Genomic DNA, 23,227 nt, shown 5'->3' with positions numbered 1-23,227 from the left:
AGGCAGTCAGAGTTAATCTGTGCCTGAATAATCAAGAAAACTTGCATTTAGCATGGGCAGATACCATGCCTGCTCTGGTGAGGGGCACTATAGAAACTTTGGTGCCTGAGTAATTTATGATTAGTTGAAAACTGTTGTGTTTCATTGCTCACACATGTTCTGCTCAAGAATAAACTGTAAAATTGGTCTGAGGCCCATCCTAAGTGTGAATCTTTGTCTCTCTCTCAAAGAGCAAAGCTCCCTTTCAAAAATGTAACGCTGTGTGTGACGCAGGAGTTGCCATGGAAAAATACATTGAGCCAGTCATTCATGATTTATTTATAGCAATTAGAATGCACATCCCAAGATCCAATAGTAACTTTGATTAAAAAAAAATAAAAAATCATCCAGACAAAGGATTGAAGCACATAAATTGTTTGGAACACTTGTGAGTCTGTATGGTTAATATATTATTTAAAAAATTGACTATGTATGTTCCTGGACAGGGCTTTGAAGTGTAAGTGCTGCTGATATTTGCTTCTATATTTCTGCTGCTGCTGATGTTATTGCTGTTGTCCTATACTTACCATCTGTTCAGTGCCTATTTAATGGGTATAGTAAATAGCAGATCAAAGTGAGATTTTTCTTCTAATCATCTCTTTTGGAAAACATTTGTGTAAAAGTGAATGCTTTGGAGAAATCTGTACACCTGTATCCTGCTGGAAACATGGTGCCCAAGATCCTTAGAGCTGGATGCACGTGTCTGGTGCTTTAACAGGCAGTGAATGCCTCCCTGTGATTGCTTCAAATTGCATTCAGTGAGAAACCTTTTATTTATCTGTTTTGATTGATATCAACTGTATTTTATTGTTGACTTTTCTTTAGGCAACTGCTGAATTATGGAAAATTCTGATCTCCCACACGTGGGGGGATGTCAAAATCCAAAACTGTGGATGCCCCATCCCTGGAAATGTTCAGCATGGATGGGGTCCTGAGCAGCTTGGTCTAGTGGAAGGTGTTCCTGGACCAGGGGTGTTTTTTATGGTCCCTTTTAACCAAACCATCCTATGATATCTGCTTTATTTTGGGGCAATTATAAAAATCGAACAATCAAGCTCACAAGTTTTCAGGTTAAAGCATTTCTATTTCTCTAATGAGTATGGACTCTTCAGGGTTTTCTTTTTTTTTGTTTTGGTGGTTGCTTTTTTTTTTTTTTTTCTTTTTTTTTTTTTTTTTTTCCCCTCCTATAGGGTTATGCATATGAACATCTGCTCCTGAAGGGGTTTTGCTAGGTCACTTTGCCTGGCACAGGCTGCACCTCACTTGTGTGGGGGTTTCTCTGGCATGAGAAAGAATTTTGCAGCCACAGAGAGATTTAAAATAATCGTGGGGTTCTTCTGGGAGTAGCAAAAGAGAGCTTTGTCTGTTGAGAGAGCAAAACATCAACAGTGCTGAAGCTGAGTGGAAGTTATACCCTATATCCTGTCTGCAAAACCACAGCTCTGAAACTTCACAGAGAAACAAGCTGACAGCCAAGAGATTGCTTTTCCTGCTTTGCTACTGGGAATTACAACTGCAGCTGACTGGAAGTTTCCTTTGTCTGCAGGTTAAAAATGCAGCAAATGCTCTCCCATCTTTATTAGTACAGGTTTCAGCTCCAGTAATGGAGAGGAATGCCTGGGGTTGACATTGAGCTGGGATTCACCTGGTAGACATCTGCACTTCAAACTGACTTGTTGTGGAGGCTCCCTTCAAAGCTGATGGAGAGGAATGGATATGTTCAAGAAGTGATTTATTTCATGCCATGACAGCTATCCAAAATCAGTCAGGCATATTGAGCCTTAGAAGTTTTTCTTCCTTCATTGATGAGAAGGGAGTCTGGACAAATAATTTTATTTTGTCTGTTCACAGTTTGCTCAGTTAAATCCAAACCTTCCAGGCTGTATTATTTATATAAACAACATTTCAGGCAAAGGAGGCTAGCATCTAACATATTCTAATAAGCTGTACTCTGCTTGTTTCTTTTGTGACAAAATTTGCTGGCCACAGATTCTTGCTGTGAGTGAATTGCCCTTAACCTTTCTAGTGATACAGACACATGGACTTGTGAATATTTACAAGGATCAACTGGATCACTGCTCGACTATATTTTCCTAGACAAAAGCTGAACAGGTTTTTGTTTCATTTTTCTGCCCTAGAGTGAGCACTTTCAAAGGTGTAGCTGTCAGCTACCTGCTAAAGCTGAAGAAACAAGAAGTGTGTTGACCCAGCACAGCACAGACCTCACTTGCAAGCTCAAAGGCTCTGTCTCCAAATCACCTCTGAGACTATCTGCAATTCCCATTTTTTTTAAGCTCTGGCTTTTTAGGTTTTTTTCATGTGTGTTTCTAGTCATACATATTATGTTTAGGTTTAAAACTCCTACAACCAAACATAAACAGCTGGGGAGGATGTTCTTGTGCTGTGGACAGCTGAGCCACATGGACTTTGCAGTGTCACTTTCTAGTCCTGGGGAGGGCACAGCACAGTGCTGCAGCCACCATCTCACAGCTGGCTTTGCTTCTGTGCTGCTCACAGGCAGAAAAAGAAAAATGCAAACTTAAATTATGTTCTTACACTGGTGAAATGAAAAGAGCTCAGATGTTTACTCTGGTGTAAGTGGCAAGTTAAACTGAGCTGCAGCCACATGGAGCTGAGACATGTGATGGAGAGGTGTTGGATACTGCTGGGACCAGGGAAAAGCAGCCTTGAAGCCTTGGGTTTCTCAGGCTGTTCAAGGACAAGAAATTATAACAATGATTAAACACCTGCTGGAGATGTGATGTTTTGCAGAAAGCATGTTTTCAAAGAGGTGTTGCCTTCTTGGACCAATGAGCCTTTTCTATTCTGTTTTGCATGAACTACCCTATATATGTGTAGTGTTTCTTTAAATAAAGCTCTTTCTCCTTTTGCTTCTCCATTACACGAGGAACTGTGTTGCATTATCCTTTCTGCTGCTCCTACAGCCAAAATGCAACAGAGGGAGACTGTTCATTTCCTGGCTGGATTAGAAAATGATGGTCAGCACTAGGGAGGTGCCTACCCCAAGGAATGTAATGTCCAGGGAGTGGTTCCTTCCCTATGTGACAGCAGTCAGATTTGTGCCCTCTGAATCTCCCCTTAACTCATTTTTAACCTGCAAGACTCTCCTCCAGGAGGTGAGACTGATGTAATTCTGCCTGTCCCAAATCAGTTTTAACTGATGGGACCTGGAACAGGAAAGGAGTTTCTGACAATGAAACCAAATGTATGCTCAGTAGTGCCCCTCAGTGTTTTTTTCCTACCCTGAATGTGTTTTTTGAAAATTACTGGGAAATGAATGGTGAATGCATTCTTCTTTGTGTGGGAGGACTGTGCATGTGAAAAGCAAACGTTAATATTTCATGAATGGTTCATCTGCTAATGGCAGGAGGGTTTCCAAACCTGAGGCTATCACAGGGGTGCCAGTGTTGATGAGAACTAGCAGATTTATGACCTTGCTCCCCTCACTGGCTAACAGGGCATCATCAGAAACCAAGGCAAAAGTCTGATGTGGGAGGCAGAAATAAAGCTGTTGAGGAGCTGAGCTCATCCACCTTTGTGTCTGCTGGGAGGTCTCCAGTGAGCTGTGGCTAAGCAGGGATGGGCAGATGCCAATCTCACATCCTCATGGCTGCACATGAACATCCTGCCAGCACCCACCCAACAGCTTCTGCTCAAACAAACAACCTGATTCTAGCTGTAGTTCTGATGTTCCCAGAGCAGGCAGGAGACAGTCAGGACAGGCCTAATTTGATATGTTCTTGGAAGCATTACAGACCCCAGTATTCACCTCTCCTGGCAGCAATGCAGGGTCTGGCTGCCACCCCATTGCTGGGCAGCTGCCAGGAGCTTTGGCAGGGTCCAGCTGCCCATGAGGATTGAGTGATCCATGCCCTGAATCACTCAAGTGCTGCTGACTGTGTGCCTGCTCTCTGCCCTGGCTCTGCCAGGCTGCAGAGGTGGGCACATTTGCTTAGGTCATAATTCTTTGATACTGGCTTGTTTTTCACTGGTGCTGGAGTGACTTGTAACTTTTATTTATGGCACTGTAATCTTTGCCCAGTTACCTGTGGGCAGATTTGGAAATGTGCTCTGTTGGACAATTCTCTTCTCACTTGCTTCTCACTGTCTAAAGCCACCCCAAATCCTCCTGGGTGTCTGCTCTTAAACATTTCTCCATCAGCCTGTGCCTGTGCCTCTTCTCTTTCTTCAGCTGGAGGCATCTGACTTCATCTCATTCCTCCATCTTTCCAGATTGTAACAGAGCAAATCTGGGGAAATTTTAGCAGAGCCTGGCACAAGGGTTGAATTAATTTTGGAAAGTGCAGTGCTGTGGAACCTGGAACAGCAGCACTGAATGCCATTTGCCACATGACCAGGAGAAGAAACTAAAAGGTTCCAGTGAAAAAGAATGTTGCCATAATGTGTGCATTCCTCAAAATCACTGAGGCCAGACCAGTGGCCTGCTCAGTTTGATGTTTTCTCAAATTGGCAACTTCTTGCTATTTTTCAACAGTACAAGCATTTCAGGATGCTGTGAGCTAATGAGGTTGTCTGTATAAATTAATATATCAAACAGCTCAAATATCTCTTTTAAGCTCACCTAGGTTTGAGCTAAAAGATAAAAAGCTGGAAATAAACCCAGAGGCTTATTTTGTTTATTCAACAGTATCTTGGTTTATGACTCAGATTTCTATTCCATTCCATACAAATCCCCAAGGTTGGCAGGAGTGTTGATCTGCTGGAGGGCAGGAAGGTTCTACAAAGGGATCTGGACAGGCTGGATCAATGGAGTGAGGCCAATTGTATGAGACTCAACAAGAGCAAGTGCCAGCTCCTGCATTTGGATCACAACAACCCCAGGTACCACTACAGGCTGTGGGAAGAGTGCTCAGTTTGTGCCAGGAGAGGTTTAGATTGGATGTTAGGAAGAATTTCTTCACTGAAGGAAATTCAAGCACTGGCAGAGTCTGCCCAGGGCAGCGGGGGAGTCACCACCCCTGGAAGTATCTAAAATAATGTAGATGTGGGACTTGGGGACCTGGTTAAGTGATGGGCTTGGCAGTGCTGATTCAACTGTTGATGATATTAAAGGTATTTTCCTACCCAAATGATTCTAAGGTTCTGTGAGAAGAGAATCTCTTCTAGAAGAAGAGTCTCTCCTTTCAAAACTGTCTACTGTGTAGGCTATGTATGAAACTTCCTTCTGAGGCAGGAGAATAAATATTCCCAAATGCTACTACAAAACCCCTCAGCATTTGCTAGGTCACCCCAAAATCTTTCCCAATTCTGGATGTAAAACTGTGCAAGTTCCACTCTTAAAACCTGAAGTTTGAAGCAATCTCTTGGCTTGTAAAGTATCCAAAGGAGGAAGTGAAGCTAGTGCAGCCTCTGTGAGCCACTTCATTTTTGGTTGGTGAGACAGTTTCTCTGTTAGGAGCCAGTATTGACTCGTGGGAATGTGAATGCACACCTGGAGAATCCCTGAGAGCCAAAACTGCAGCGAGTTCCCATCACAAGCAGGGTAAATTGCAAGCTTGAGCACAGCTCTGTGCTGGAGCATTAACTCTTCTCCCCAGATGCTTTTAGTGGGGCTGCCAGGCTGTGACCAGCTGATGTGTGGAGCAGAAGGAACAATGCACATCTAACCTCTGCTGTTAACATGCTGCAAACTGGAGAGGGAAATCTGCCTGCAAGTGTGAATTCCTTGGTGCTGCTGCACTGCACAGGGAGCAGGGGTGAAGGCTCATTGCCAGCCAGGGACAGGAGCTAAACTTGGTGAAGGGGATCACTTACTGCTGTGGCACAGCACAAAAAGAGCATTTCTGCCTCAGATCCCCTGTGGACTGAGCTGGGTGCTGGCTGTGCAGATTTGGGTAAATTCTTGTGGCTGCTTGCTGTAAGCCTCAGCAGGTGATGCAGCACAGGGAAAGGGGGGAGAGGCCCAAGGTTGTTCTCTGGAAACCCTTAGGGAGCTTCTCTTTGTGGGAGGATGGAGGAGGTGCTGGGCTTTGACATCACAACCTGACTTCTGGGTAGTTCAGGGCTGTTGATTAACCTGAGAGAGAAAAATGAGAGCAGTAATGTGAGTAGCACTGAAACTGAGGATGGATGATTCAGATTTGGTGAGATTGAGAACTTGACCTGCACCTAAACTTTTTGTATCAGGTTTTTCCTCAAAAACAGGCATAATAACACTTCTTTATGCTCTTGGCCACCTTTCACTTACCTTTATTTTAAAAGTTTTATGTCAAAAATACCTCATATATGGATTTCCACTTAGCATAATGGAACATACACAGCAGTTGCATTTCATATTGATGCTGCAAGTACCAAGAGTTCATTGCTCACAAAACCATTTTATGTTACCTCTCTCTAACACTATAGAAAAATCAATAAGCTTCTAATTAAGACTTAAAAAGAAATGTAGGATAGTACTTTAATCCTAGATCAATTTGCCCTTTTTTTTTTTTTTCATAACAGCATAAAAATTTATCTGCTGAGACCATGATTAACTACTTCAGCTTTTGGATACCCAGATACAACACTTTGGAAGAAGTGCAATTAAATTATTTATTTCTCATCCATCCTGAAAATTCATAAATAAGAATAATATTAAGGGAGAGGACTTAAAACACTGGTTTTGTACTGAAGGAGGGAAAAAAGGCCTTAGATACAAAAGACATTTCTTGCATGAAGTTGTCTTCTCTGTGGAAATGTAAGTACCACATACTGTTGTTGTGAGATTTTGCTCAGGAATGTTGTGAATATTTGTGCAAGAACAAACAAACAGCAAAAGAGCAATTTTTTTGTTATCTTATTTTCAGAAGACAAAACGAGAGATGTATTTAGTGAATATGGACTGGTGACAGACAAAGCTCAGTGCTGGTGGTGTTTAGTTTGGGATGTTCTGTTACAGAAACCAAACTACTGCCTCTCCTCCACTGTACCAAATTCAGCTCCCAAAAATACAATTGGAAACAATTGCAGTGTGTAGAAAAAACACCAATTGTAGAGCTGCAAATAACCTTATCAGGCTTAAAAATGTGGCACCTAAAACTCAAAGCAGAATCTTTGCATCCCATTCCTGCCAAGTGTTTCCAAGCCTGATCCTTGGACAGAACACACCTTGCAGTCCCATCCTCTGGTTCCCACCTCCTGCAGATGCTCATTTCTTCCCCAACCAGAAGACAGGACATGGGAGGGCATCTAGAGGGAAAACAAATTCAGTAATTTTCTGTACTCAAAGGCATGGTTTTGGAATCTTTCCTCTGTGTTAGTGAAAGGTGTAATTATTAAACCTGTGAGACTCAATGTCTTTTGAGATATTTTACTCCTGTGGCAAATCAGCTGAGGGGCTCAAAACTTTTGGAGGAGTTATGTATGTACACACTCTGCCAAGTGGCATCTGTTGTGCAAGCTTAATTCTGTTTGGAAATGAAGGCAGGAATGGCAATGGTGAAAGATGCTTTTCTTCCAAAAGAGATTGAATGAGGTTTGAATTTGAAACAAGAAAATTAAATTTCACTGCTGGACTAAAGAAGACATTACTGTCAAAAGCATAAGCTTTGGGACCAGGTCTAGAGAAATTTGGCAGTTTTTGTGAATCCCTGGTTTGTGTTAACAAAGCCAGTCTATTATAGTAGCATTGAGCTCCTTTACAAGATATGCTTTGTGGATGATAAAAAACTCCTTGAGATCAGAGAAGGAACAGCACAGGATCCTGGTCTACTCACAAGCAGACAATGTGAGTACTGCTGTATTCTTAAATTGATTTTCTGGCAAGCAAAAAGCAAAATGATTTATTTTCTTTTACTAGAAACCTATTGAATTATAAAAATAGTTTTGTGCTGCATTTAGAGATGTAATAGGTTTAAATTCTGTAGGTGAGAAATTTCCTCCCCTCTTGTTATCTGACATGTCTGATGATAACCTCTAGTTCTGTGCTGTCTGTGTCAGGATGATGAAATCAGATATTGAACTGCCTGGATCTGCTGTTATTAGAACTGATATGACTCAGAGTCTGTAAGTAACACAAAGCTTCCATTTGATCCCCCCAGAGGCAGAGGATCAGATTTAGGAAGGAATACAATGCTCTGCAAACAGGTCCCTTGCAGGTTTGGGAAGGGAGTGAAATGGATTCACCTGTTATGTTTCTATGTTTGAGCATAGGAGGGTCTGGGTTTAAATTCAGCTTTCAAAATCAAAGATTAGATTTTACCAAAAAGCTGCTCAGGATCTAGTGTGAGCTCACAATAGGCTGTTTGCTTCACTCATTGCCTTAATGCAGGAATTGTATAATATTTAAGCCACTTTATATGGTTCACATAACAGCAACCAGCATGTCAATAATAAAGTCCCTCTGAAATCTGCCAGACAAAAATGCTATACTTTTTTTGGTAGGAACTTTCTGTGTTATAAATGATGGTTTATACATCTGAAAAGAAGTTTGAGAGGATTTCTGTCTCCAGCTCTGCTTTAGAGTGCTGGATCCAGAGCTTTTTAAAAAATTTATAGTTCACTTTGGCCTGACCACACTTCTGGAATGGCCTTTCTGGCATGTCTCAGCATGGGATTGACAGAAATAAAAACATCCCTTTTTTTCTCCCCCCAGATTTCAAATGTCTCAAACCTGCTGATTGCACACAGCCTGGACAGAATTTTTCCCTGCATGTTGCTTCTGTGCAAGGTTTCCATTTGAAGTGCAAAGTAGCTACACAGGTACAAAGAGCAGAAGTTTGCCCCTGTGTCTCTGCTGTGGTGGGCAGTTAAATTTGTGTTTTATTTACCTGGTTCCCAGTAGCAGTCCTGACAGAAGCAGAAGTGTCAAAAGCTCAGCAGGTGCAGGAGCTTTGCTTTGCATTGTGCTGCTGCCCAGAGGGTCTCCTGGGAGCAGCAGAGGTGGCACTAAGGACATGCCAGGTGCTGCTGGAGGAGCTGCAGCTCCTGGAGTCAGCCAGAATCAAGCAGGGAGAGACAATGCATAGCTGGCTTCAGGACAAGAGAAAGAGCAGAGAAGTTGGGCACTGCGTCCAGAGCTGTGTCAGGACCCAAACCCAGAGTCCTTGGGATACACTGCATTCCTATTTAGCTCTGTGTCTGGAATTGCAGAATTCTCTGTCTGGAATTGCAGAATTCTCTGTCTGGAATTGCAGCTTGTCTCCTGTTGGCAGCCACGTGTGGTTATCATCACTTGGGCTGCTCAGTGGGGTTTGAGGAGCAGGAGTGCACCACACACCTTTGGGTTAACAGAGCCTGATTCTGAGATTTTTCTCCTGAAGATTGCTCAGTCCTGTCAGCCCTTCCACCTTGTCCTGCCTTGTCTCTGTGCACATTGCCTGCCCCAGCAGGCAGAGGGGACTTCAGGGTGTCCCTGGGCCAGCTGAGAGCCCTGCAGCAAACCTTGGGGATGTGTGCGCTGCTACCCCAGGACACAGGCTGCCCCATTTCTGCAAGCCCCATATAAAAAGCAGGGTGCTGAAGGTCATTTCCTCCTCTCACCACTCTGCATGGCTGATCCAGAAAAGGGTGGCTTTGCTGAGACTCGAGTGTTTCTGAAGGAAGGGGTGCATGTGTGTGTGGGGGGAATAAAAAAAGAAACATTAGCGCCTTCTGACGGAGTCGCGTCCCCGCTTAACTCAATGACAGACACCCACCCGTTTCACAGGGGTCAGGATTTCAGGATCCTGCGTGTGGGGGATCTGTCAGGAGCGCTGTCCCTGTTACAGCACCAGCTGAACTCCTGCTAGCACAGCAGGCTGCGGGGAGCTGCCAGTTAGCAGCTCTGTCACTCAGCTCCCTCCGTGCGAGCGCTTGTGCTTGACTGCTATCTTGGTTAGCCAGGAAGGCTTCATGCCCCTGCAGTGTCCCTGGAGTTGTCTCAGTGCTGAAGGAAAACGAGGGGAGAGTCTCTCAAACTGGGCAGTGAAAGTCTCACATCCTTGTCTTGTTCTCATCTCCCATGAAGATCACCCTTACCTCCGCCGCCTCTCCTCTTCCCTCTCCTCCTAAACCCTGTAGGCTCAAAGCCACCCCTGACTCACACTGAGACACAACCCTTCCCAGGCTTGTCTCTGCATTAGGTAGAATCTTCTGGGCTCTAGTACTCTAGAGGAAAATCAGCATGGATTAAGAAATTCCTATTGTGACCCCTGGGAAGGAAAGAACAAGTTGCAACAACCATTTAACACTGGCTCCATGCCCAGTGAAATGAAACTCTAGAGCTGTCAAGGCTCTGCACACTTACCTCTGCTCAAATAATTTTCTGAAGATGTCTCTTCAAACAAACCTCTACAGAGGGTGGTTTCACCTGTGCACAGGTGCTCTTTTATCATTCTCCTCTTCAGGGTTTAGTTTGGTTTATTCCTTATGGGACCTTCTTTTGCTTGGTGCTATACAGACAAAATTCCCCTTCTCAGAATTATCAGTAGGAGCTGGATCTAGCTCAAGAACAGTTCATCCTCCAAACAACTAGAAAAGATTTTTTTTTTAAGCACTGCACCCACTGGGGAAGCATTAATTCCTTCAGCAGTGACTCTCTAATTAGTCTACATCTCTGTTGTGGTGGGCTGAGGTTCTCACTAAGAACAACAAAATCTCTCATGTTTCTCAAATACCTGACCTGTGTGCTTCCTTCCCAGCCTATTTTAAGTACAATGCTGATAATTTTAAATACAATGCTGATTTCCTGAAACAATTTGCATCTATTTTCCTATTTTCTGGTCAAGGTCTTGATAAACTTCCAGATAAAGTGATGCCTGTTGGGACTCAAAGCTGTTTCTTTCCTGCTTTCAGGGGTCTCTTGACTAAACTCTTGTGGCCCTGCAAGCTTGACATGGCCTCTATGTTTTTATTCTTCACACCTGTACAACTTCTGACATGGGTAAAATGTTCCCTACTTTACAGCTTCAGAGTGTTGCCAATAAAAAGGTTGTGATTCAGTCTAGAAACAGCACTTTGAAAATTTGCTTTTCCTCAGTTGAAAAGTAATGCTGTTTTTGTTGCAAATGCTCTTCTGCTCTGTAAATCTGTTTTAAAAACCTGGAAAAACTGGAAAAGCTTTTCAGAAAGTGCTTTTTTAGATCCTACATGAATTATATTTTGTTTTTCATGTTCTTACTTCTACATTTCCTAGGAAATGCAGTTTTTAAATGGACTTTGTGTACATAGCAATGCCCCATTGTCACGAAATTTGCCAAACACGATGTGCAAGTGCTGCAAATGTTCCTCACCTCCTACTGAAGCTTTACATCTTCACTCTAAAGTCACACTTTCTAGACTCATAAAGGCCATTTCCAGTTACAATCCCTTCCATGGTGTTGCCATTGGGCATCTCTGACTGCACCTTGGATCAGGAGAACTGGAGATGTCTCATTGGCACTGTTGTCTGTGTGTATTTGTTGAGGGTTCTCCCTGTTCCTCCTTTGTGCAAATGATACAGAAATGACAGGTACTGACAGCAATGTTTTAACCACCATAGTGTTGAAATTTGGGAGCACAAAGCTTTTCTTCTCATGAAGAAGACACCAAAAGCTGATATTCCAGTTGCAGCTTTGGCTTAATGTGGGGAAGTATGTGAAGCAAAGATTATTTCTTGAAATTTCATAACACTGATCTTACTCACTTGAGGTTAGGATTTGTAATTTAAAACTGGAAAAATATTAGATTAACAAACCATGACTGTTTCTCTCAGGAAACAGATGGATTTATAGAGAGTAGTGATGAGCAAAAGAAGTTGCTCATAGCTCATTATTTTACCCCAGAATCTTTAAGAGGTAAAGAAAAGCAGGGGTTTAACATTGGTATGAAGTGGAAAACATGGCAAAAGTCCCCCTTGATGTGGCTAATGTCTGATAAATTACTTAATGTTAAATTGAGTAATTAGAGAACACACTAAGAGAGAATATGAAGTGACAAGTCTGGAATTCAGACATTTTTTCCAAAGGACTAGCTTGTTTACTGTGAGATCTTTTTAGACTAAATGAAGGATCTTGGTAATATACAAGATATTGTGCAATATTTTTTCATTACAGAATATTGCTGCAATTAAGAAAACATATTTTAATATTACTGTGACACAAACTAATGCACTTATCCTAACCAATTGACTACTCCATATCTGTCAGATCATATGCAAAATGCATAGTTAATAAGTGAACATGAAGATGAAAAGGGGATTTTGGAGCTGTTTCTGAAGATGATGTGGCATCTTGCCTGATGCTGGTCATGTTTCCAACAATGGGGCTTAAGCTGGAGTTAGTTTAAACAAATTCTTGTGAGGCTGATTAACTCTGTTTGTTTGGTTTATGTGAACACACTTCTCTAACAGCTTTGGTCCTATTTAACAGGCAAGGGGTTATCAGTCTGAGAAATAAGCTAATAAACTGAAGAAATAATTAGATCTTTCTAAGCAGACAGATGGCAGGGTCATGTCCTTTGATACCAAGAATGCCAACAAGTTTCTCTATTTTTACAATTGGATTGTTTCATCTAATAATTAAAAAAAAATACAAAATCAAACCTAAAAAAGCTTTAAAAACCCAAACAAAACAGATCATGGCATAAATCTTGGATCTTTTCCTCTATAGGCAATCTTTACTGTAGCAACATTTTTACCATGATCTAAAGCCTAATTAAGGCATTAGTGGCATCCTAAGTACCAAGCCAGACAGAATATACTGGCATGCTGTTAAAAAAAATAAAAATAAAGAGGAAAAAAAAGAAGATTTCAGGGTTATGAAAGCTTCCTTCAAAAGCTGAGCTGTTTAAGCTCGTTGCTTTTAGGAACTGGGTCTGGCCTTGGAAGGCAAGGAGGAGAACATGGACTGGTTGAGAAAACGTGCAAACCACTAGAATAGCAGCAGAGAGACATTTGCATTTGTGCTGGATTTGGGTGAGTTCATAGGAGGACATTGGCTGGGAGGGGCACAGGAGGCTCCAGGGCAGCACTGCTGGAGAGGAGGGGACAGGAAGGGTCCTGGCCACCTCAGTGTAACCAGAGCTGAGTGCAAAGTGGGTTGGAAAGGTCTGGGCAGCACCAAAGAAGTGTTGCCTATTTGTTTATTGCTTAATGGGTAATATCTTAGCCTTTTATATGGGATATTGGCCATTTTCTTGCAACTCATAGGGCCATAGTGTTGGAAGTTTGTGTTAGAAGGGACACCTAAAGGATCTTCTTGTTCCCACCCCCCTCTTGGGCAGGGACACCTTTCACTACACCAGGTTGCTCTAAGCCCCATCCAGCCTGGCCTGGGTCACAGAGATGGGGCATTCACAGCTTCTCTGGGCAGCCTCTTCCAGTATCTCACCCCCCTCACAGTAAAGAATTTCTTCCTAATCTCTAATCTAACCCTGCCCTCTTCCAGAAGCCATCCCTCCTTATCTTGTCACTGAATTCTCTTGCCCAAAGTCCCTCTCCAGCTCTCATACCCCCTTTAGGCACTGCCACATGCTCTAAAGTCTTCCCAGAGCCTTCTTTTATCCAGAAAAAAAAATTAAAAGGTTCAAAAGTGCTGCATCCCAAAGAGAAGGATAAAACAGTGGTACTTAATTTACAAACATCTCTTAGTCGTTGGGTGAGGTTCAGAAGGGAGTAACAGGCTGCCACTGAGAAAGAAACATGGGAATGTTTAATTCTTCATAGCTGCCATTTACAGCCATCAGAAACAATATTTAGGAGGCTTCAAGCTCTTACAGACATACAATAATGCGATTTTAGATCTTTATTTACCAAACTGCAGCTATTTACAGTCTTTGCCAAGCTTTGCTCCCTACATAGTAGTAAATTTCTGTTTGTAGAACTGCTTATCAAACCCTTCGATCATTAAAATAATTCCCTCCTCACTTCAGAAATGTTCTACAATGACTATAAAGAGGAAAAAAATCTTTACTTTCTTAAAATAGCTTGGAGTGTAGGAGAAGGCTTTGAGTTCAGCATTGCAGTCACTGCTGTCTGCCTTACCTTCACTGATTCTGCTATTGACTGGGTGTAATGGATTCACTTGATACTTTATCCAAAGGATTCAAGCAGCAGACTGGCTCAAAGGTCAGTCTTTCATTTCACAATTATTGTGTCTCTCAGTCTTCATATCAAATATGGAAAGCTATCTTTGTAACTGCTTTGGTCACTACTGTTTCATGAAAAACAAGTATACCAATGGATTTCATCTAGTTTATCACATACTTCTTTACATACCAGGATTTGAAATAATAGTGGAGATTCTAAAATATCAGTAACTTTGGAGGGTTGTGGGTGTCTGCAAAGTCTATTCCCTTTCTGGGAAGGCAGCCTTTTGAAGCTTAATTCAGAGCTGATGGTAAGAGAAGTGATCCTCTGAGGCTGTATCAGGACACCTGAACTAGGTCTGTCTGTCTCTACAGGAATGTGTTTCTCTTCACTGACTATGGGGGAAGCTTGGGAACCTTTTCTCCTTGTGCTGACACGAGCCTTTGAATAACTGCTGAAGACTTCATAACTTCTTTCCTCCTAATGAGGTCCATTAGTGCAATTTAAATCTCATTAAGCTAATTGTAGTCTGTTAGACTACACATCTCTAAAAATATGTTTAAAAAACATGAGGGATGTTTAACTCATCAGCGTGTTATATGAAGTACTCAATTAATATTCGAGTAAATTTCCCTTGCAGTTATGCTTGTACCTGGAGCAGTTGGCTGAGGGGAGATTCACCACAGAACTTCAGTAAAGTATTGTGAAGTAATTGCCCTTTCCTACCAAATATAGCAGTGTTCTTTCTAGAAAATTAACCCCACAAAGTGATGGAAAGATGAAATAATGTTCTTGGAATATATTAATTTGGGGGATGGGTCTATAGGGATGGGTCTGTATATCCAAGTTTTGCCTTCTGTCAAAATACAAATCCAAGTGCCCTGGCTTCTGGGATCCCTCCCAGATCCATTGACATGAATGCTGCTGCCTACTTTTTTATTTCCATGAGATTGAATTTCTCTAAGAGGTCTCCCAAAGCAGAGAGCCCCCAAATCCCTGCTCAGCCTAGGGGAAATCTTGGCTCCTGTCTAAGGCCATAAGACAGAAATAGAAGTGCTGGCTCTCCTGCCTTAGAAAGCTCTTTGACACATTCGTGTTACTGCAAAAACCTCTCAGATCTCTGTTTCCCCAAAGACGTGTCAGGCTCTAGCCTTGGATGAATTCCTGCTGGGAAAGGTTGGATTTGCTCCCTGCAGGCAGCCAGACGTGGTGCAGGACTGTTTCTCACACTGGGGGAGGAAGTGGGGCCCTTCCAGAGATTTTTGCCAGCTGGGTTTGGCAGGGCAGCCCCAGCCAGCCCTGTTGTTCATGGGGAAGGAAGCAAGCTCTCAGATCTTATTTCATGCAGGTTTTTGTGATTCTGACTGGGAGTGTACTGGAGCTGTGTGTTTGCAGCCTGGTGAGGAACCAGCTTCTTCCTTCACCTTTTTCTTCTGGTGTGTGTCTGGCCCATTGGGATCAGCAAAAAACCAACAATGTCCTCTAGACATGGCAGGGGGGTAGATCAGGTTAACAAGAGACACAAATAAGAATTTGTCAGTTAACAAGAGACACAAATAAGAATTAGTTGCATTTTTTTCTCGTATAGAACCAGAAAGTATTCAGTTTTTCATGTTGAAGTTATCACTTCCCCATCCCAGCTCACCTGCATTGACACTAAAACTCTCATGGGCGACTCAGACATTAGAAACTTAACTTCTTTCTTCCTTTGTTTCCCCCATGCTTTGTAGTCAGTTGACTTCCCAGATCTGAATCTTGGTCAATGGTAGAAAACCTCCTTGGGCTTGTACCCTTCTAGGCTGGTGAAGTCTGCAATGAATGGAAGTGGTGAGCTACAGGGGTGGATTTTGACATCTGAGAAAGAGCTGTGAGAGAAGGCTGTACTAATTAGTAAAACTTGTGATTAAAGTAAGTATGGGGTTGGGAATGAGAGAAGAGACGTTGCTGCAGCAACAAAAGCTGTGCTGGTGCTAAATGTGCTGATTATAAGCTTGAATTCCTTGGAGAAAATGGATCCTAAAGGCTTGTTGCTGACAAAAAGTGGTTCAGATGGAAAATTGAAGTGTAACATGTTTGGGTATGTGGAAGTGTTACTTGTGGCTTTCAAAGTGGGAGAGTCACTCTCCATTCTGCTTAGCAATGGGGGAAATTAATATTTGGGGGTGTAATAGGAGCAGGAATTGGAGAGCAGTGAAGCTTCCAAAATCAGGATGATAGATTAGTGTGCATGGTATCAATTCCTGTAATGGTCAGTAAATTTCCAATGGAAAAGTAGCTATAAAATAGAGCTGTGTGTTTCCTGTACCAACACAAGGAATCTGCAGCTGCTCCCTGGGTTGTGGGAGCACTGAGAAATGGAGGTGGGAGATGACCCCCACCACTGATGTGGCTGCAGACCAAAGAGCAGCAACAGGAAGGTTACTGTCAGCCAAAGCTGCTTTCATTTTTACACTCCCTCTATTTCAGAAGCAAGGGTTTTGTTGTTGTGGTTGTTTATTTAAATCATAAGATGCTCCCTGCATAATATCTTTCCAGAGAGGAAGAGTGAGAATAAACTATTGACAGAGTTGGTCAGGTTCCTTGGTGTGCTACCAGAAAGCATCACAAATGAGCTCCAATAAAGGAAAATAAGCAATGAGGGCAAATATGGAGGGCATGGAGGAGAAACACCCTGAAAAGAGGGAGGAGAAACATCAAAGCAGTTCTAATCTGGGAAGACTGCAGGGTAACATGACTTTAAGAACTAGTAAGGAGATTGGGCAAATGTTAGGGAGCCCTTTTGCTCTTTGAGTTTGTTATCTTTTTTACTTATCTTCCAATGAGAAAATGTTTTATCTGGAGAAAAATGGTAAATTGACAACAATGAGGCTGGAGGAGGTCAGGTCCTCATCAGATTTTCATCTTCCAGTCATAATTCAGAGGAGAACTGAATACAAAAGAAATCTTCGTGAAATCTGTTTGAGAACACACTGAGAAAAACATTGAACTATGTCTCTTATGATCCAGTCAGGCAAACCTTTGAAGCAATAACATTCCCCCATGGAGGCAGGAATTGGTATGCAATCTGCCTGTTGTCTCTTGACTTCCTGGCACTGAACAGATGAGTCTCTGTCCTCACTGCTCTTCCTCTGACCTTACAACTCCTGGGCCATTGGCTGGAAAAGGGTTTTTAATTCGTGCACTCTTGTAGAGGAATCAGGATAGACCTGTCAGCTGCTAAGTGCAGAAGCTTCACCCTGAATTTTGATTTCCCTGATGCTCTTTTCTGCAATCCCAGGATACAGACCTGTGTCCAGGAGTGTGGTAGATTGAGATGTGTCCTCTTGCCTTCAGTAGTGGCTTTAAGCATCACTTATTCAGCCCCTCAAAGTGTGAGTCCTCGCACAAAGTGTGACTAAAATTCACAAAGCAGTGTGAATTTTATATTTTGAACAGTGTTTTTAGATCTTGCCATCATGCTTGTGCCCTTTTAGCTCCTGGCCCCAGAATGACAGGGCTCTGTCTGGTGCAATGTTTGAGTTCAGCTGGGGCATTTCTGAGGCTTTGAAAAAAGTGATTTGGGTCCTCTCTCAAATATCTTTTGTCTTTTACTAAAGAAGAACATCTTATGTAAAAGACACCCCACCTTGATTGAAAGAACTCAAATGTAAGAATGAATTCTGGCATATTTTTCCTTGGACTAAACTCACCAGGGCTAAACTCATGCATTTTGCTCATTTCTTTTCAAACTTCAGTTTCCAATCTTTGCATCTTATTTTTCTCCACTGTCAGGCACTCAGCTCTATCTGAAATCTTTCCCCCAGAAGCATTAAAATAGGTGCAAAGTGCCAGTCTCTACAGCAGACACTGTGTAGTGTGGTAAAACACAAAGAGCAACCATTTATTAAAAAAAAAAAAAAAAAAAAAAAGAAAGAAAGAAAGAAAAAAGATTTGTACATGTGCATCTCACTGCCTCATTTGAAACTTCCAGGTGATAAAAGGACCTGGCACAATGAGGATGTTGTTTTGTTCCTCCACTCCTGTTCTCTAATAATATGAGAATTGGAAGGTATAAATATGCAATGAATTTTTTTCCCCAGTTATTTTTATATCACAAGGCATGATAAGAAAAGATACTTTAGGTGAGGTATTTTAATAATGGCCCTTTTTCAGCTGCTGATGATTGAAAACCAGCAGCAATAAGGTACAAAAGCTGTCCATGAGCTTCTAAATAATTACTAGGCACAAGCTTGTCAATGCTATATTAAAACATTATTAAAGTTAGGGGAATAAAATCAGCAAGAGTTGTTTATCAGCTTGCTTATGTATCTGGAACAAGTTGAAACAGACTGTTAAGGGGTTTTCACAGTATGTGGGAAAAGGCTACAGCTCTTTCTTTGGGTGGATTGTCCTTAGTAGAATTACTTCAGCAGAGCTGTGCAGATCTTTCCCTTCTCCTCTAGTTATGTGTCCTTGTCCCAAAAATCACACACAGAATGGGGCAGGCTTTCACAAAAGGGAGAAGGTTTTCTGGTAGGACCAGCTTTAAAGCATCATTTTTCTGCAAAGGTTACTTCTCTTCTAAATAAGTAAGTAAGTAAGTAAATAAATAAATAAATAAATTTGTCTAGTTATTTGTCTGTAGTAATCCAGACCATAATGGATGTGAAAAAGAGAAAGCTCAGCTGGAGGGTGAGGAAATATTGGGAGATAAGGTTCCATAGTGGTTTGAAACATTTCCTATCCCATGAAGAACTCTGTTTATTTAGGTTTGGAAAGCTATAACACATTTACTATACCTGGTTATGTAAGTCAAAAAATCCAAAGCTGAAGTATGTGAGACAGAATTAGATATAATGTGTGATAGAAATTATGTATTTCAGTATGCCTTCAATATCTTGTTCCCCTAATTGTGCTAAATAATCCTTAGAGGGACAGAAATTATACTTTTCAGTTCACATACAGGTTTTGGTAAGTAAAATCATGTTTCCCTCCATCTTCCTCCCTTTTCCTTTGGAAATCTGGACAATCAAAATAATCTGGGAATGCTGCTATAATTAAATATAGGGTATGTAGTGCAGTGGCCTTATCTCCTTGGTGTCTCCCACAAGGAAGGCTCAGGGCTGGGATGTGTGTTTTTAGAAAAGACAATGGTTATCCCCCAGGACAGAAGATGAGGCACAGTTTGCTGCTCAGAGCTGGCTGGAGACAGCTGATGCTGCTTCAGGAGAGATGGACTGGTGTCCCTTATCTCATGTTGTTTGCAAAATCAACAGTGTAATTTATTCATAATGATGCTTTCCTGATTGCTTAGCTGAGAACTAAACCTTTCCTAATGGGAGGACATAAAAATTGATTTGATCAACTGTTCCTTCTGAAATCCTGAGGGAGGAGAGGAGAGGAGAGGAGAGGAGAGGAGAGGAGAGGAGAGGAGAGGAGAGGAGAGGAGAGGAGAGGAGAGGAGAGGAGAGGAGAGGAGAGGAGAGGAGAGGAGAGGAGAGGAGAGGAGAGGAGAGGAGAGGAGAGGAGAGGAGAGGAGAGGAGAGGAGAGGAGAGGAGAGGAGAGGAGAGGAGAGGAGAGGAGAGGAGAGGAGAGGAGAGGAGAGGAGAGGAGAGGAGAGGAGAGGAGAGGAGAGGAGAGGAGAGGAGAGGACCACTCCAAAGCCAGGTGAAGTTTCTGTGTTTCATTCCGATTTTGAAAAACAGGGAATCAGTTCCTGATCTAGCTTTGTTTTCTGCTGGGGGCAAATCTGGATTGTAAAGAGGAGGCTTTTTCCTCATTAATGACTCAGTCTCATGCTGCTGCCTGGCTATTCTAAGGCAGGATCTGATGGAAACTGCTGTTCTGGGTCTCTCTAAAGGAAAAACCTGGGGGAAAAACCTCAGTTTTGAGGCAGTTGATGGCACTGCTTGGGACACACAAATTAATCACCCTCCAAAGAGATGTGTCTGCAGAAAATACTGCTGTGACTCCGTGGAGCCTCACTGAGTGTGCACACACATCCCTGCCAGTCCATCCTCTCTGACTGGCAGCTATTTTTGCAAAGCAGCCTTCTGTTTTGTCTCCTGCTTTCCTGCCTCTGTCACACACGTCTCTCACTGATCCATCCCTCCCTCTCACGGGCAGGGAGCTCTTCCCCCTCCTAAAGCTGCTTTGCTTTCCATCCCACTCCATCATCTTCATGGGCAGTGCCCTGAGAACTCTTTGCCCTTTCATTCTGAAGGATGGATTTCCAGTTTATCATTGCCAGACTATTTCTTTTAATACATAACCATGTGCCACATGTATTTTTTTTTCCAACAGAAGCTCACTTTGCTGCAGCCTTTGTCTTACAGGCACCTGCAGGCTCTTTATTGATTGTCCTGCCAGCCCTCCCTGCACAGTCTCCAGGCTCTCAGGTCTCTGCTCTGTTTGCTCCCTGCAGCTTTTCTCTCCTCACATAAAGGTGAAGGCAGATACACCTGTGAGGCCTCTATTGTCAGTAAAAATGGACTTCCACTGTGGCCAGAAGTATCAGTATCTTTCTTCTGATCTCATACAAAAAAATAAATTTAAACAAAGCCTTTCTATCTGTCTTCACCCACAATAAGTGCAAAAAACACTCTACTAGTGTATTTTCTATAGCTTTATAAATAGACTGTTCCTTTCCTTTCCCTGCCTGCTCAGGGCAGCTGAATGAATTCCATCCAGGGATATTTAGTGCCCTCCACCCCCTCAGTAGACATGGCATTAAAAAGAAAACAAAAAAGATAAAAGGGTTTGATGTAAAATGACCATTTGCTTCAAAAGAGCATTGACTGAATAATAGATCAAGCTTCACTTTGGTGAGGGGTTTTTAATAAAGGATGTGCCTTTGCCCACATGTTTCTGCTCAGCATTAACTTGAGAGACTGAAATGTTTGAGCATTCTCTCTAATTTAATAATCAGTGGTTAATTCTCCTCTGGCCTCTTCTGATCCTTTTGCTAGCATGTATTGGCCACTCAGAATATGCAGCTGAGATTTAAATTGAGCTCAAGCCTCCAAAGCTTTGATCAGCAGACTGGCCTGGGTTTCTTTGGCAGAAACTAAAAGGTGTTGGCATTCAAATTCCCAGCTAGAGCAAAACCAGAAGGTGCTCCTGCAATCCCTGCAGTGACACTGGCTGGTTTTGGTGACACAGCTGAGCCCTGTGGTAGGGCTGAACTGAAATTGCTCTTCCATGGGCTGATTTCGTGATAAACTTCATGAAAAAAACATAAACCTGGCTTTGCTGAAAGGGAAAAACAGGATCATTTGTAACCCATCTTGTGTTCATTTGCTGTGTGTTAGCCTTATTACCTCAAAGACATTTGGGACATTTGTTAGAACCTCTGTGAGATTGGAAAGGATAATTCCAGATTTCCATCTGGTTAATTAAAATCAATCCCTGCTCTTCCCAGGACAAAAACCCCAAAACACCAAAACCAACATTTATTTTTTTTGTAGTTTCCTGGTGTCATTCTTCTGTACTTGGTGAGACTCAGATTCTTTAGAACCTAAGGTCAGATTTATTGCTCTCTATAGAAATTTTGCAATTTACATGAAGGACAATAAATTCAGGTCATCACCATCAGCATAAATAGTTAAACCCCTATTGCTTTCATCCAAATTCAAATTGCTCACTGATAATTTGAGCAGTAAACTGGCTTTGATAAATTCCTTTCTCCACATTATTTTATCATCATAATTATTTGCTGTTCTGCTTTGAATCTGCAAATTATCTCATACAGTTACATTTACATATGCAATAAAACTGGGCACTTGATTTATTGTCTTGTCAAGAGCAAAATAAATAAAACAGTTTGTCAGAGATTACCCCTGACTTTTGGGCAGAGCTCTAACAAATAAATAAACAAATACCTAGATGATAGATTTTTAGAAGGGATAAGTATGAAATGAGTTTGAGGTGCAACACTTTAGCAAATACACAGCTGTGGGAGTTTTGTCTGAAGGCTGACTCTAAGATCATATTCACATTAGACATGGAATTCCAATAGGTTTTTCATTTTGCAACATGTGCTGCTAAAATATTCCTCTGCAAAAGGAGCACAACCCTTGAGCTGGAGCATTTGTAGCTCAGTCAATAAACCTGTCTAAAAGACACAGTGGAAGAAGGTCCATCAATCACATTTTATGATTATGATAGCAATGTGGCAAAGAAGTAATGTACCAAATAAGTGTTGAAATTGATGGCTGTAGCTTTTATAGGTTATAAAGAAGAAAAGCTTGGGAGATGTATTTTTAGTACTGTTAGTAAATTACTTGGGTATTTTGATTGCAAATATAAAATTAGGTGTAGAATTATTGGCATGTATTTTTATTTCCAAGAATGTATGAAAAATGCTGATTGAGAAGACCACCAAGCACATGCAGAATAAAAATCCAAACAAAGGCATATTTCCTCAAAATTGTCTTAGAGCCTTCTCTCATGGTTTCTACAATTTTTAAATTATTTTTCTACACTTACTGATAACCCAAACTTTTGGTTAAAAATACTTTTGATGACATCAGTTAAGCATCTGAGAGTCTCATCTGAAATCACCAAGGTAAAAATTAACAAAACAAATTTTACTTGCTCTTCATTTCGAAGCTGACCCATGAACCTCCACAGCACCTTCAAGATTTGGTGACAAATCAGTGCACTCTATTTACTGAACAATAAATAATGCATGAGCAGTCAGCACCCTGACAGAAGTTGAGAAAGACTGTTGCAGAAATGTAACTAAAAAAAAGTAAATTAAAATATGATGGTGGAAGTGATTTGTGAAACGGAAACAGGTCAGCAATGTCAGATTACCAATTTCTTCTGAATGACTCACCCAGCCAGAGTACTTAGTGTGCAGTCAGCAAGAAGGAACTGGGACAATAACTGTGGATTTCCTTCCTTTTCCCCTCACATTGACCTAAAATTCAAACTATCCCAAGTACTGCTAGGACAGGGTGTATCTTAATACCTCTCCTAAATTTATCCATCCTCTCTTCAGTCCCCCAAAATCTAGTGGCAGCTCTTCAGGCCAGCAGCACCTTTTCTGTTGGATCATGTTCTGAGTTTTCCCTGCCTGAGCAGAGCCAGGTGTGATCCTGCAGGTGAGGAGCTGTGGTTACCCTGCTGTGCTCTGTGGAGCAGGCAGTGCCTCTCCTGGCTGGGTTGGAGCTCTGGCTGTGCTAACCCCATGGCCAGCA

At 42.0% G+C, this 23,227-nt stretch overlaps 1 long non-coding RNA gene across 2 annotated transcripts in view; it reads left to right on the top strand.

Moving 5' to 3' along the window:
• The window catches only part of LOC130254240 (uncharacterized), an 89,542-nt gene that overhangs the window by 5,969 nt on the left and 60,346 nt on the right, over positions 1-23,227 (top strand). Inside the window, exon 3 of one of the 2 annotated variants that reach the window (XR_008840662.1) lies at positions 6,523-6,598. The exons of the other annotated variant lie outside the window; for it this stretch is intronic. This is a non-coding gene — a long non-coding RNA (uncharacterized LOC130254240). Of the gene's footprint in view, positions 1-6,522; positions 6,599-23,227 lie in introns of those variants that run through there. 2 annotated transcript variants of the gene reach the window in all.

Source organism: Oenanthe melanoleuca, chromosome 5, assembly GCF_029582105.1.
Source record: "Oenanthe melanoleuca isolate GR-GAL-2019-014 chromosome 5, OMel1.0, whole genome shotgun sequence".
Classification (NCBI taxonomy): domain Eukaryota; kingdom Metazoa; phylum Chordata; class Aves; order Passeriformes; family Muscicapidae; genus Oenanthe; species Oenanthe melanoleuca.
Note: the sequence above shows the minus strand (reverse complement) of the source record. Positions and strands in the feature narration are given on the sequence as shown.